Source organism: Arvicola amphibius, chromosome 11 (assembly GCF_903992535.2).
Source record: "Arvicola amphibius chromosome 11, mArvAmp1.2, whole genome shotgun sequence".
Lineage (NCBI taxonomy): Eukaryota > Metazoa > Chordata > Mammalia > Rodentia > Cricetidae > Arvicola > Arvicola amphibius.
In genome coordinates this window covers 9,647,318-9,663,495 of record NC_052057.2, presented here as the reverse complement: position 1 = coordinate 9,663,495, position 16,178 = coordinate 9,647,318, and positions in this window count along the sequence as shown.

Below are 16,178 nucleotides of genomic sequence, written 5' to 3'. Positions count from 1 at the left end.
TAATAGACAAGATATCATTAATTCAGTAAAACAATAAATTTGATAATTATATATAAAATGATACAAGATTTTCTTCTATATCCATATGACAGAGATAAATAATAAAACAGAAAAGGAACTTGAGCATTTGAGAACTTTAAAAGTAAGACAGGAGTTAGCAACTTTTAATGGAATTTTTAAACTTCCATTTCGGACATTATTGCTGTATGGTAGCTACAGCACAAATGCACATGTATCTAAGGGGCCAAGGGAAGGAGTCAAGCATCACTATCACCAGATCAAGCAATCACTGTGAAACCTGGGACAAGTAATTTATATGGTATGGTATACCCATGGGTAAGATCAAAGAGCATTGTGGCATACTGACCTCAGTAGCAAGATTGGAAAAACAAACAAAAGAGGCTGATTTCATTTGTTGGAAATAAAAGACATTCTTTCTTGGTCTATCAGCAACTCTCTCTCTCTCTCTTTCTCTCTCTCTCTCTCTCTCTCTCTCTCATGTGTGTGTGCATGTGTGTGTGTATACATATTTATTAATGGTGCACACTCATAGATATATGAATGTATGTGCACATGTGTGCTCATGTAGAAATCAGAGAATAATGCCTAATATCTTCTAATTTAAACATTGAGAAAGAATCTCTCGCAGAACCTGGCACTCACAAATCAAGTAGAGTGGTTTGTCAGGAAGTCCAGTGGTTTTCCAGACAAGTCTCTGTTCCATGAAGTACTGGAATTCCACATAGGTATGGCATAAATTTTGACTTGGGTGTAGTTCATAAAAACAGACTCCACACATCAAAGCAAGCTCCGCTTTTATTTGTCTTAGTTCACATTACAGTTCTGGATCTCACTTCCAGAGGCTAGGAAACCCTGCCACAGTTACTCAATATAGCAGTTGCGCAACATACACACTCATAAGCTTGGCATGGCCCAGAATGACAACAGGTGCCACACAGTGTCTTTTAGCCGAAATGAATAGTGAAAGTGTTTCGTACCTGTGTTATCACAAATCTGTCTACAGAGAAACAGTAATCAAGATCTGGAACAATTGTGCAGCATTCAAGAGCCCTTGCTGCTCCTACAAGGCCAGTGTTTGGGTCTTAGCATTCTTCTCAAGGCCTGTAACTCCACATCAAAGGATCTGACATCCTCTTTTATTCTTATGAGGACCAGAATTTATGCATGTGCACGTACACATACAGACAACGGACACAGACACACATACATACACATCCAAACAAACAAGCGATATTGTATAAAAGTTTCTATTTTATGTGTATGCGTAGTTCGCCTCTATCTATGTTTGCTACACTACATGTATGTTTAGTGCCTGTAGAGGACAGAAAAGGACAGTGGATGCCCTGGGAATAGAGTAACAGAAAATAGTGAGATACTCTATAGATGCTGAAAATCCAACTGAGGTCACCAGGAAAGAGCAGAAAATGCTCATGACAAATGTGCCATTTCTCTAGGCCCATACACTAAAGCTTAAAACATTCATTATTTTCTCTAAAATGGATTTTTGAATAAAGTAATATTGTTATAAATGAAACGCCTCATGCAGATGGCAGATGACCTGAATATAACCCCCCTATCCCTAGTATGTGTGGAGGGGAGAGAGGCAAGTTGCAGTTGAATGTGTATGTATATATATATATATATATATATATATATATATATATATATATATATATATTTGTGTGTGTGTGTATGTGTGTGTGTTCACTGTGTTTACTGAGCCAGGATTCCTCCATATACTAAGATCTCAAACCAATAAATAATCTAGTCTAGTTTGTCAGCCTGCCTGGAGATATCCTTCCTGTGCCTCCCAGTGTGTAAAATCCCCAGTGGTTGCTGCATCTGCGTGACACATCTTTGTGAGGAAGCACTTTATCCAAGAACCGTCTCCCGAGGCTCCAATGTAGCCCTCTCTTAAGGTTCATTTTTCTTCTTCAAATGTTATTTCCTTGTACAAAAAGACTTGCGAAGTCAAAACATGGGAGTTTCCTTGTAAAATTCAGAGGCTGTGGATTGGAGAGTAATAATGTGAATGAGGCGAACACAGTAGTTTCTGGGGAAGGGCAGCAGATGTTAATTTAACAGGTCAGTCTGTTACCACCTGTGATTTTTGCTGAAAGGCTGACTTGCCATGACCTCTGATCTGTTTTCTGCTTTAGCATTAGTCTATACTAATCACTAATTTGTTCCTTTCATCCAGGGTTAGTCAGGTTCAGCACCACTAGGCCCTTAATCATCTCTAGAGATCAGATGGGGATTTGATATGCACACCATCTGATATTTAAACCCATAATTAGAAGAAGAAAAAATATATCTATCATCCCAAAATATGCAAATGGCATTTTTTTAAACATGACAGTTAAAATTGTACTTTGAAAGCACACACACACACAAATACCAAGAGTGAATTTTGAACCATGGTGTGGTACAGGATCATTAGCTGACAAGTAGAGAAAGGTCAATGTTAGCACTCCTCCCTTCATTCGGCTGACTGGAGAAATCAAACTTTACCTGGGCCGGTTGTTTACAACTTGTTCTTTGTGAAGAAGTTTCTGCAATTGCTCACTAGATACTTGACTAAAATTACCTCTTAGTTGTTCTAAATGTGTATGGTGTCCTTTTCAAAATGTCTTAAGTATATGAAACAGAAAGACAAAACAGCGGTCTATCATGTCTTTACATGTAGAGGCCAAGACAGCACCCCAGATGTGCAAATAGGAAAGTTTTTCAGACGTTGTCTACAGTTTTTCTCAACATATTTCTGTGCCACTGCTGTAAACTGATTGACCTAATTTGCTGGTTACGTTTTGTTAAATTGACACAACCTAGAGCTTCTGATAATGGAGAACTTAGAAATTTAGAAAGTGCTTCCATCATATGTGATCTATGGACACATCAGTGGAGCGTTTTCTTGATTAGTGATTAATGTATATGAGCCCTACCCACTGTGGGTGGTTCCAGCACTGGGCAGGTGGGTCCTATGTTATATGAGAATGCTGAGTATGAGCAGGGAAACAAGCCAGTAATTAGTGTTTCTCCAAGTTTTCTGTTTCTGTTTTTGCCAAAAGATTCCTGCCCTAAGTTCCTTCCTTGGTGTCCCTTGATGAGGACTATAACCTGAAAGTCAAGTAATTTTTATCTTCCCCAGGTTATATTTGTCAGTGTTTTACTACATCAACAGAGACGGAAATTAGTACGATTAATATGCCACATAAGAGAATCAGCAAAAATCATATGAGAAATTGATGTAAACTGGTAGGTAAATTTGTGAGAATTTTGATATATTATGAAAATCTACATTTAAAAAAATGCTAAATATTAAAACTTCACCCAATTATGATTTCTTTATTTCCCCCAAATCAATTACAGCATTCATTTTACAAGCAAATCAAGATATGAATGTTAATGAAGGACATTCTTTATTTGGAAGCATTTTGTGCTTTGCACTATTTAGCTTCATAGATACAAGTAAGAGTGTATTTGCTATTTTTATTCTGGCATGACCTAATCCATGCTTTAATTCAGAAAGTTACTGTGTACATTCTCCAGGAAAGAAAGGATTTCAGCATTAGCACTTGATTGTTCTTGAAACAAGAACCTGTACAGCAAATATTGTCAAGGCTTAAGATAAATGTTGCAGTAGTCAATATAATTTTATTATTCTCCAATAAAACCATACAATATAGAACGGAAACAAAATAAATCACACAATATACAAAGCTAAGTCAATGAATAAATGGATGATCAATTTATCAAACAATAATACACTATCAAAATGTATACATTAGCTAGATTTTTCTAAAATATCCAAATATGTTAAGACCCAGCTAAAAATTTAAAAGACAGGTATGGAATATTTCTCATGTTGGATTGATGATGAAACAAATACCATAACTAATATGGAGTTTTCATTATTTTAACATTATAGTTATAGTAGTTGGCCAACACAAAATAACTCTGTGTAATTTTGCCTCATTTTTCTGTTTGTTTGTTTTGATTTTTTGCCTTATTTATCTTTTATTTGTATATTTTGATTTCATTTTGTGTGTTTCTATGGGGATTTTTGTGTGCTTTTGGTTTTTGTTTTGTTGTTCTTGTTTTTTATTGTATTTAAAGAAGGGTAGAAAAAAGAACATAAGGTTGGGAAGGTAAGGAAGGGGAGAGGATCTGATAGCAATTGGGAGAGGGAAAAGTATGCTGAAAATGTTTTGTCTGAAAATTTTTTTCAGTAGAATTGTGGTTCTTTATTATAACAAAATGAAGGAAAAGCTCTGAAAACGTCACCCTGCATTCAATAATGTTCACATTAGCTTTAATGAGTGTGATTACTGATAGTCTGCATTTACACTGGTTGTGTACATACACTGCTACCTCCTACCACCATAGAAAATCTTTTGTTGTTTCTCTTGGAGAAAAACTATCTCCATTTCTGTACTGTGTAATATGATGGGTTGCATGATAACATTCACTGTAATCCACAGAGAGGTAACTGAAGAGAACACAAATCTGTCACTTCAGTTGGGTAGCAAGAAAAGCAGAGTCACTGTAGTCGATCATATTTCATAAAATTCTAAATCCTGCGGAATGATATGTATCAAACAAACAGGCATGACTTTATATATATGAAAATTATACTATTTGCTAGTACTTTGCAGTCAGAAAAAAATAGTAGATCCAGAAAATGTTGCAACTAACTTCTGTTTTCAGTAAAAAAAAAAAAAGAAAAAAAAACACAGTTTGGATTTTCTTTTAACATGCTTTTATTTTCTTTCTTTCTCTTTTCCCTTCAAATGCCAGGTTTCTTTCCCTTCATCTCAGTTTTACAGGTTGTTGACTGGATTATCTGTTTCTTTCTTTAAATCTAATGCCTGTCTTTTTGAGGTTTAAATTTTCTTAATTAAGTAGATCTGAGAATCACAAAAGAAACCAAAAGAGTAAAATCATTTATTTTTATAGGAAACATTTAAAAGACACAATCAATCATACATATTTTCATTGCATGTGTTTAATTATTCATAATGGCAATAATGTATGACTGTGTGTGTGCTTGTGTTTGTTTATACAAATATGCCAGTAGTCAGATACATATTCTGTAGCAGATTATAAATACTTAGGTTATACAGTTGAGCAAAACATGCTGCAAATAATTATAACAACTTGCTATTAGCTAGTATGTTTTGTAACTTCAAGCATACTCCTGTCAAGGTACTAAACTCCTGAGCTGGTTCTGTCTGCCTACCCTCCCTAAATACTGGGAAATCTTGTTCTTGTCACTAGCTAGCAGGCAGAGTAGAACAAGACTTGTTCTGATGATAGGAAACTGAGGGGATTTAGTAATAAACATAGAATCTTGATTTGTGTTTTGCTTTTATTTTTTCCTTGTTGACCTAAAAGGTACAGTGGTGGGAGGAATCAGGAAGGAGAAAGAAAAGCCTGGGTATCCAAGTGAGAGAATGCAAGGAGAAGACAGGATAACCATTAGAAATTGACAGTGGAGGAGTGAGCGGTTATTCCAGCACAAACTACAGAGTTCACAAAAAGAGTTCAAAACAGCAAGTTAAAATTCTGTCCAGCTGTGTAGGAGGAGACTGCTCCTTTGTTTTCCAGCCACCCAGACACCAAAAATTACACAGAAACTATATTAATTACAACACTGCTTGGCCTATTAGCTCAGGCTTCTTATTATTAACTAATTTTACATCTTAAATTAACCCATTTCTATTAAGCAGGGAGAGAGCAAATGGGTAGACCCAAACATTTTTTTGGTACCCAAGGCCACGCCCAACATGCTCTAGCCTCTCAAAGATCATTGGCTGAAGGAGGTTCCCCATCACCTCTACCTTTTGTCTAAATAAAAGTGTTCCAATCCCAATTAAAACTGTATACAGTAAGAACAGTTATCCAGCATAAAAATTAGAATTACAACCAGCATAAGCAATATTAAGCATGTACCATGTATATTAATGATATTTGTGAAAACGGTATTAGTTTACTCCTTAAATTATATTAATAGTTTGAGTATGATCATGTTCAATAATTATAAGGCTGAAGGAATTTTCCCCTTCTTTCCCACTGATATAACATTTTTATTACTACTCGGCTGTAGAAATAAAACTATTCATACTATGGCAATCAGCGATGTGCTCTGAGCAGTTAAAGACTAAGTTGAGGAGCTCTATAGAAGGGAATTTACTACTGTTTCTAGTCCCAGGTCCTCTTTCAACTCCAGGGAACTACAAGGAGCCTGAGTTTAAGATAACACCAAGGAACCCTCATGTGGAGGATGAGGTACTCACAGGCCTCTGAAGGACTGTCCTTTAGAGAACAGTTGGGAGTTTGGTCTTTAAAAGGAAGAACACAGAGTTGTGAAAAGAAAGGTGGTGAACTCTGGTTTTCTTATGGCAAAAAATAGTGGCTAACCTCACATGGGTTTTTAGCAATAGAGATGACCTCACAAATGTCAACTCAAAGACACAGGGAATTGGCAGATGACTTGCAGCAAGCTCTTCCCGGGAAAATCAAAAGGTGATTCTGGCTTATTTTGCAAGGCAATTCTTGGAGAAGAATTTAAGTATGAGCTTTCTGACAGTGGAAACTATGTAACAAATTTTAAATTTTGTGTTAATCTTGAGAATACTTCTTAATTAATGTCATATAATCTTGACTTAGGATACCATTTAGAGATATTAAGATGTATAAGCTTTGGGGGTTTTCTTTCTTGGTGAAAATACCATGATTGCAAAAATCCCACAGGAAAGTGTACCCAGATCAGACTTCTGCTTGAAGCCGAATTATCCCCTGGGAACATTTGCGACAACCTGGAGAAATTTTGCACTATCAAAACTTGATGTGATATTGGGGGCATGTTAGAGAGATAAGGTCAGACATGCCCCTTGACTTTTACTTCTTCATTAACAATCTTCCAAAACAAATAACTTTCTGATCTATACCTCAAATCTTGCCAAATCTGTGAAAGTGTGACTTATATATTTTGGATTAAGTGGGTATTAGGCAGTTAAATAATTAGAACTATTTTGACATATTAGGAAACAACTGGGAGAAGGGAAGGCATGTATTATTGACAGGGAAGTGGAAGGTTGAATTCTAGGTGTGACAAGACAGACGAAGATGACTTCAAGCATCCAGAATGTTGGAGGGTCACCAGCAGAGATCCTATAACAGAGATATCTAATCTCAAATCTATAGTCGGGGTCAGAAAAAGAATAGGCTCTTATTCTAAGTGTTGAGCTAAGTCAGAGGTCAGTGGGAAATCAATTGCCATTCTGTTATTAACACACTTTTCCCTGTTCTCAGATGTTTGCTTCACCCTAGTTCTTGGCTTCTGGATATACATTTGATATTTTATTCCCTAAAGTAGAATGTTGTTATAGCTCCCTTTCAAAACACTTCAGATCTTTTAGAAAATATGTGAGAGAAGAAAATATCTGGTAGAACAACAGTGTTCTGTTAGGTTGTAGAATGAATTGAATCACAGGAATCTTTCCTTTTTTTAAAAAAAAAAAGTCAATGTAAAGGCTCATGTAGCAACAATGGGAAATTTCTTTTTCCCTCTAGGCTTTCAACTCACTTTTCTCTCCAAGCTTGCATGGCTTTCAAACTTCTGCTCTGAGATAACCCTGTCCAAGTGCTCTAAATAGGCAAGTGTCATCAACCACCTGAAAATGCAGTGCCTAGTTATGTGGGGTCTATAACTTCAGAGATATTACAGTGTAGAAATCCTAGCCAGAAGGGGGTAATATGTCTGCCCCTACTTAAGGCAGTGATGGAATCTCTACCAGGGTTGGCATGCATCAACACATTAAGTAAAATAGTGACAGCTGAGCACCATCTTCTGAAAACAATTTTTAAAATATGTTGTATGTATATGGGGAGGGTGATATTGTGAAAAAGACACAAATTTGATCATCTATCATCAGAAATGCAAAATATATGATATTCTCTAAAGCAAATATATTAAAAGTAAAAAACAAATGCCAAAATATATACACCTTGAGCAACTATAATCTGTTTTCTATATTCATTCTTAAGTGTATCTTTCTTTGTCCATATCAAGCATATTAAAAGCCAGGTTGAAATATATAATGCTAAAATACCAAAATCACATATTATTATTTGATTTTCTTTTATATATGTAAATTTTTAATTATATTTTCATTGAAATTTAATTATATCACATTCCAAAGTCTTTTATCTAGTCCCTCCCTTTCTCCCCGATTCCAGCTCAAAATAATGGCCTCTATAAATATGATTATTATGTAATATATCTCACTTTTTCTGTGTGTGTATGTGTCTTACTTATGTTGATTTAATTAATACACTTTTCAATTAATGAAAAAATACAAAAATCAGGAGTAAAGTTGCTACATTAGTAATTTTATATGCTGGTCATATTTCTATTGCTGTGATAGAACACCAAGGCAGCTTATAGAAGTAATTGTTCTTTGGAGTCCCAGTGTTTCAGGTGGTTAGGCCCATTTATAGCATGGGGGGAAGCATGGACACAGGCAAGGGCATGGAGAAGTAGCTGAGAGCTTACATCTAGATTCACAAGCAGGAGGTAGGGAGAGCAAACTAGAAATGGTGAAAGTCCTTTGAAACCTCAAAGATTGGTATGGGAAGTCCTTCTGGATATGGGTTGTTTTTATACGTTGTTAAAGAAGCTTCTTTTGGCCAATGGCTTAAAAGAATATAGCCAGGCTGGAACAGATATATAGAGAGAGTAAGCAAAGTCACAAAAAAAGGCATGTAGCCACTGCAGGAGACAGACATCTTTGCCAGAGCCCACCAAAACTTTATCAGTAGGCCACCACCTTGTGGTGATGTACAGACTAATGGAGATGGGTTTATTTATGATATAAGAGTTAGCTAGCAAGGTGCTTAAGCTATTGGTCAAACAGTATTGCAAATAATATAGTTTCTGTGTGGTTATTTAGAGTCTGAGCAGTTGGGAATGTATGAGCAGCCTCCAACAACAAAAGATCACTCCCAGTGACACACCTCCTTCATCAAGATCACACCTCTTTCCAAACTATTAACTATTGATTAACTATTCAAAAATGTGAATCTATAAGACCCATTCTCATTCAGACCACCACAATATGCAAGACAAATTTACCAACCAGTATACTATATTTATTTTGCATATACTAATAATATACTTAACCCTATATCTCATGAAATTATAGCAAAATGCAATTACCTGAGAAGTTATCATAAAACATTTTCTGTTTTGAGAATCAGATTTCAAGGTTGCACCTTACTATTTACATAGCCCTAGTTTGTATGTCCAGTTACAGTTATACAATTTACGTGTTCATAATTTCATGCATACCAGCTGCGATTAGAAATTCATATACCGAGATGAAGAAAATTAGAGTCTCAAAATTAAGAGTCAGTGATCCTTGCTTAGTGAAATCTTAAGTGACTTACTGAGGCAGGAACTACCTACCTTTGTGTCAAGACTTTTATTAATTTGTATATTCTATTCTATATTCTTTAGTGCTTGGAGTTTGAAGTACACACGCACACACACAAATATAATCTCTCATATAGTCTCTCAGCTTTTCTTAAAACTCATTGTGTAACTCAAGGTGGATTAGAATACTTCCTGCCTCTCCTCTCTGTTGTAGCTACAGGAATGTGCCAATAACTCTGCCTGGAAAGGGCTTTTTTCCAATACCTTTTTTTTTTTAATAATTGACAACACAGTGTTAAAAATGAAAGGATATGTATTGGGTTTGAAGTTGCTTTTCAAGCATCTCTTTACAAGTTTCCATCAGTCGATGGTCAGATTTGAATCTTCCACCACTTCCTTCTGAACATACTGTTACACTTAATGTAAACGTATTTGAATTAAAAATTGTGAGTGAATGTTTCTGGCATAATGATACAGACGTTGTAAGCACTCTTGAGAATCTAAATTGGACACCTGTAGGAATAATTAGCTGAAGTACCAATTTAATAATTAATGAATTAAAATGGATGTGGAGAGTGCTAATTTAGTGTTGGCATACTCCTGATCTGAAAGAAATTTGTAATTCAACAAATCTGTTAAATTGTTAATTTAGAAGTAACACCTTTATACAAGGCACTTGTTATCACTGTTCTTTGAAAAAAATTATAATAGTGTATTCTTTATAATGCCAAGTTTTTTGTTTTGGTGCAATTAAGGAGGAGAGATACTTAAAGTTAAATTGGTAATGGAGTTAATATTCATTTTAAAATAAAACATTTTACATTCTTGTAAAAATAGCTAACTTCTGGGCTGGCAAAATGGCTTTGTGCTGATTCTCCAAATTCATAAACACACCAAATTTTACTCATGTATCAGATATACATTTTCTATTGCTATTCAATACAGCAAAGAATAATTATTTATTGGAATGAAATCAACAAAATAATGAGGTTATCAAACTCTAGAAATGCTGACTTTTATAAAGTCTATTTTATATTTTTAATAATAGTGTCTTTTCTGTTTTTGGAAATAAGAAAGAGAAAAGATGCAAAAGACAATAACCTCAGTGTCAGTTTTCGCTCTATTCCCATTGACTTTATGCCTCACACTTTTTGTAAGACCACAAATGGTCTTTGCTTTGAAGCAAATAAAGAAACACATAGCCAAACAGTACATGGAAAGAGAGTGTAAATGAGATTTCTCCATCACTTTTCCCCTGAGATACCAGGAAACCCTGTAGAAGAGGCAGAGAGAGCATAAAAACCAGCGGTGACAAAGGCCAACAGGAAAACAAAGCACTCTAAATCAAAAGGAGCAAAGTTCACAGGAGCTCACAGAGACTGGAGCAGCAAACACAGTTACTACATGGATCTGCACCAGAACCTCTGTGTGTATATTATAGCTTCTGTTTTAGTATTTCTATGAGACTCCTGAGTATGTGAGTCAGTCTCTGACTCTTGTGCCTGCTCTTAGAAGCCTTTTCCTTCAGTTGCCTTATCCCACCTTGCTATAATGTTTTTTTTACTTAACTTACTATATTTTATCATGTTTTATTGTTACCTCCTTGAAGCCTGTTTTTTTTTTTTTTTTTTTTTTTTTTTTTTTTTTTTTTTTTTTTTTTTTTTTTTTTTAGAGAGACAGAAAGGGAGAGGAGGTGCAGAGGGTGGGGTAACTACAATCAGGATATATTAGTTCAATACAAAAATCTATTTTCAATTAAAGAAAATAATAAAGGAATTCTTTTCTTTTCCTGTGAGATAAAATGTAAATGGAAAGGTGCAGCGGATGAGGCAGGAGTTGTGCAATGAATTTGGGGCCAGTCTGGACTACAAAGAGGACATAATAAAAACATGCAAATGGGAAACATTAAATGAGGTAACAAAGACCAGAAAGACAAATCTCCCATATTCTTTCTCACATGCCTATGCAAGCTTCTAATGTTTACGTGTGGTGGAAACCCCACCACCCCTGCATGATTCAAGTTCTTGGTAACAATAATTTATGCAATTCCTTCATGGGCGTGATTACATACTTGGTTCACTATTTTTCTTGGCAAAGGTCACTCTAAATGCTTTCTTTCCAACCAGAATAGCCCTCACTTTACAAATTAGGGAACTGATATGGGAGTTCTGCCAACTTTTACGTATATATTCTTGTTATACATTCTAGAACTGGGAAAATAGTTGCAGGATGAGTTGGGGATCCATGGGATCTAAGGTGACTCAGACTTCAGTCAAAACACAGTGACACACCTGGACTAGATCTAGTTTAATGTTTCTTCTACCTATATCCCTCCCCTTTAAAATTCACTTGGACACTTATCCCCAGACTTCTTCTTCAATGGATTATCACACTAATTATGCTCTTTAGTGTATATTATTCCTCCTCATGGTCTAAACTGTCTGCCCTACCTCTAGGAGCCTGCTGAGCCTCACAGGTCTAGATGCCACTATTGGTTGTCCTTAAGGACATCAGTATTGTCTTGCCTGGAATCTCCTTAAGGTGAGCTTATTGCTGGCTTGATAGACTATGAAGAATTAATTTCCTTATGATGTTGGGTTTGGTATACATCATTTGCATACCATCTATCTCCTCATGCAGAATAAACACCTTAGAATCCAAGGGTTCAAAGTCCTTAACCTCAATTGGCTCCCCCCTGTATATCTCTTTCCAACATTACAGGATCCCATTCCTCACCAATCAGTGCCGATAGTTTAACCACTGACACTCCCTGAGGCTAAGATTTGAATTATCATTAATTCACTCAACTTTATAATGAGAGCCTTGGCTTGGCTTTCTACACCATGAACTCTGTGTCTCCTGGAGGGAAGATTTCAGGGCCCACTTACTAACCTGGAAACTGCTACTGTGTGTTTAGAGTAGGTCAATTGATTCACTAAGTGTAGCTACAAATATCCTCTCCCACTGGTCCCCTGGACTGGGTTTTCTCAGCCTGCCTGTTCCTGAAGTTGCTTATAAAACAACCATTCTGAGGTTTAATACTAATTTCATACTTTCTGGCCTGTTAGCTCAGGTTACTTATTAACTAACTCTTACATTTAAATTAACCCATTTCTATTAGTTTATACTTTACCACAAGGCTTGTGGTTTTTTACCTCACATCTTGCTTTTTGGGTGCCTACTTGGTGTTTGCCTGACTCTTCCTTATTTCTTTCTGCATTCAGGTTAGTTTTTCCATCTAGCTATATTCTGTTGTGTCATAGGCCAGAGCATCACCTTTATTAACCAATGGTAAGAAAACATATTCACAGCATATAGAGGGGAATTCCACATCAACTGAGTTTATTCTTTACATTTGCCACATTATTCTCATTTGTTAATTTTATCCCTAAACTCATTCTTTTCTCTGGTCAGTTCATCCAGAAATACTATAAGAAATGAGCAAAGGGCATTGATTTTCTTACTTTCCCACAAATGGTCAAAAGTTTCATATAAGAAGCCAATAAATTCCTATTTAAGGCAGAAAACTTTTCAAATATTTCTACCATGGGCTTTTAGTTTTAATATTACCAAAGGAGTCTTCAGAAACTGAAGGCATTGGAGAATTGCCAAGCCTGGTCCAAATACTTAACAGATTCATACTTAAAATTCTGTTTCCACAGAACCACTCCTGGTACTACAGTCTGTTATTACTAAGAATCCTCTGGAGGAACCAAACTCTAAACTTTTTACTCCCATTTCAAACATGTACCTACACACCAGAACCAGCCATACTGCCCCTGTAAACATAAATAACAGGTAATTTGTTCAGCTTGTGTGCTAACAGTTTGTGAATTGTTTTCTAAGAATTGCTTAATTATTCAGATCCATAGGAAGCAGTGATTCTTGAGATACCCTTTAAAGAAAAAATTATAATGAAGATTAACTCAACAAGTTTAGAAATATTTACAATGTTGGTTGTTTTAAGGGGAGTGATTATTAAAATTATTGACTGAAAATTTAAAATCAAGTGTCAAATACCTTTGCCACTGTTGTTAACAATGAAGCTGTTCCTACTCTAAAGTCACTTTAATAATTTTCTCTTATTCCCTTCCCCTGGATTTCCTGGAGAACCATATACCTACTTTTTCATTCTCCCTGATAGCTAACTTCAGTCAAATTACCAAGCTTTAGCATGAAATAAATAAGCAGATCTGTTTGGGAATGGTCGTACTTTGTAGAAAGTGTCTACTTCTCTGGTTAAAACAGAAAATCTTTGTTTCCGTTTTTTTCATTCATTGGGTGTTGAACACCTGAGAGTTCGCTCCCTAAGGAACTCAGCTGCTCAGAACAAGCTCCTGATCATACCTTCCTAAGGTATGGGTGGACCATTTGTTTCAGCTGGCTTCTTTTATCCCCAGAATTTGATTCCTAATTCCAGAGTCTATTTTTTTTCAGCTGCTCTTTTCCTTTGTGTGCTTCCAAGTCATTTGTCCTTCATCTATTGCTTGTCTCTGGGCTCTGGCATGCTGTGTCCTCCAAGTGGGCACCTGTTCCTGACTGCTGCAGCCTGCTGTGCTTCCCGCCTGCTGGAAATCTCCCTTTTGTTCCTGCTCTCCTACCTTTCCTTCTCTACTGGATCAATGTCAATCCCAGCTACCTGCTTTGCTTACTGACTATGAAAGCCAAACAGGTGTACCAGGCAGCTCCTCTCACCTCCGTGGGTTCTAATCACCAGGACAAGAAAAATCATCTTTTCTGTGGTGATTTTTCTTCTTGACAAGTTTCTCATTCTGCTTGGGGACAACCTAGATGGAAATTCTCATCACAATGATACTTTACCTTCTTTTTTTTTTAATTTCCTTAATATTTATCTTCTTTTTTTGTGGATTTGTTTTTTTTTCTCATTGTTTTTATTAAAAATTTCCATCTCCTCCCCTCCTCCTCCCCCTTCCCTCCCCTCCCTTCCACCCATACCCCCACTCCACCCCTCTCCAAGACAAAGAGCCATCAGGGTTCCCTTCACTATGTTAAGTCCAAGGTCCTCCCAGATCCCCCTAAGTCCAGGAAGGTGAGCAACCAAACTGACAAGGCTCACAGTGAGCCCGTCCATGCTGTAGAGTTCATGCTCATCGCCATTGTCCTTGGTTTCTCAGTCCTCCTCCACCGTCAGCCACATTCAGAGAGTCCAGTTTGGTCCCCTGTTCCATCAGTCCCATTCCGACTGGACTTGGTGGTCTCCCGTTAGATCTGTTCCACCGTCTCAATGGGTAAACGCACTCCTCACGGTTCTGCCTTCCTTGCTCATGATCTCCCTCCTTTTGCTCCTCATCAGGACCTTGGGAGCTCAGTCCGGTGCTCCTATGTGGGGCTCTGTCATTTTCTCCATCCAATGCCAGGTGAAGGTACCTTCTTAACTTCAGGCCAAGCTTCTCTTTCCAGCTCCTTCCTAAAGTTTCCTCCACCCCCTTAGTGTTGCCTGTGCTATCTGTCGTTAAATGCTCTTAGACCTCTTTTCCTCCCTTAGCTTCTGACCTGGCCCCCATTGGAGCTTATAGAAATTCTCTTCAGTGTCTCTTCCTTCATGTGCACAGATGTCATTACTACAGTTTGGCCAAAGTATAGAACAATGGCCAAAACTTGACACACATGATCTCCAAATTCTCACAAAGCATTAAAACTGTCACAACACACACACACACACACACACACACACACACACACACACACACACACACACACAGAAAAATCCAAAAAAATCCTTATTTCTAAACTCTCTTTCTTCCTCATTTCCAAAAGTCTTTTTCTTGTCTCTAACGTTCTACTTCCCACTCATAAAAATTTTAGCTCTACAACTTCCCTAAGCTCTGATCTCAAAAAACAAAACAAAACAAAACAACCCATTCAAAAAAAAAAAACACAAAAGAAACAAGACAACAACAACAACAAAATTAAAATCTCTTAAGGCTATGTTGTAAAATTTATCTTGGTATGTATAAGTTCATTAGGTATGTTTATAAAATCTGCCTGGTTGTGGTGGTACATGCCTTCAATTCCAGTACTCGAAAGCCAGAGACAGGCCTGTGAATTTGTTAGTTTTATGCCATCCTTGGCTTTAGAGCAAACTCTAAAATAGCAAAGATTGTTATACAGAGAAACCCTTCTTGAAAAACAAAAACCAAAGCAAAACACCCTCAAAAGCAAATACCCTATAAAATCTGTAACTGAGTAAATATTGTATTGGAGTTTTGATTAAAGTAACTAATAATTATTTAGTTCAGATGTGCCAAATTCCAACATTCTACATTTCTCAATGGTCCTTGATTATGCCAATGCCAGGCTCAGCAGACGCAGAACATACTAGGACTAAAGAGCTTCAAAGTCCTTATTTTCTTGCTGTCTAATTTATGTTAATAGCAATAAAAAAAGTTAACATGGAAAGTTCGGATTCCCACATGACAGTACTGGCAATGTATAACGGAAAATAATTTAAAGTCGGTATTTATAGGGCTGAAGAGACAGCTCAGTGTTTAAGAACTTTTGATGCTCTCTAAAGGGGCTCAAGTTTGGTTCCTAACACACACGTTTTGTCACTCACGACAGCCTATAATTCCAACTCCAAGGGATCTTGAGCCCTTTGTGGCAAGACATCTGGTATGGCAGTCCTTGACACATATCACGCAACACACACACATGCACACACACAAACATTAAAACCATAAGTTAATAAAAGCCTTGCTGC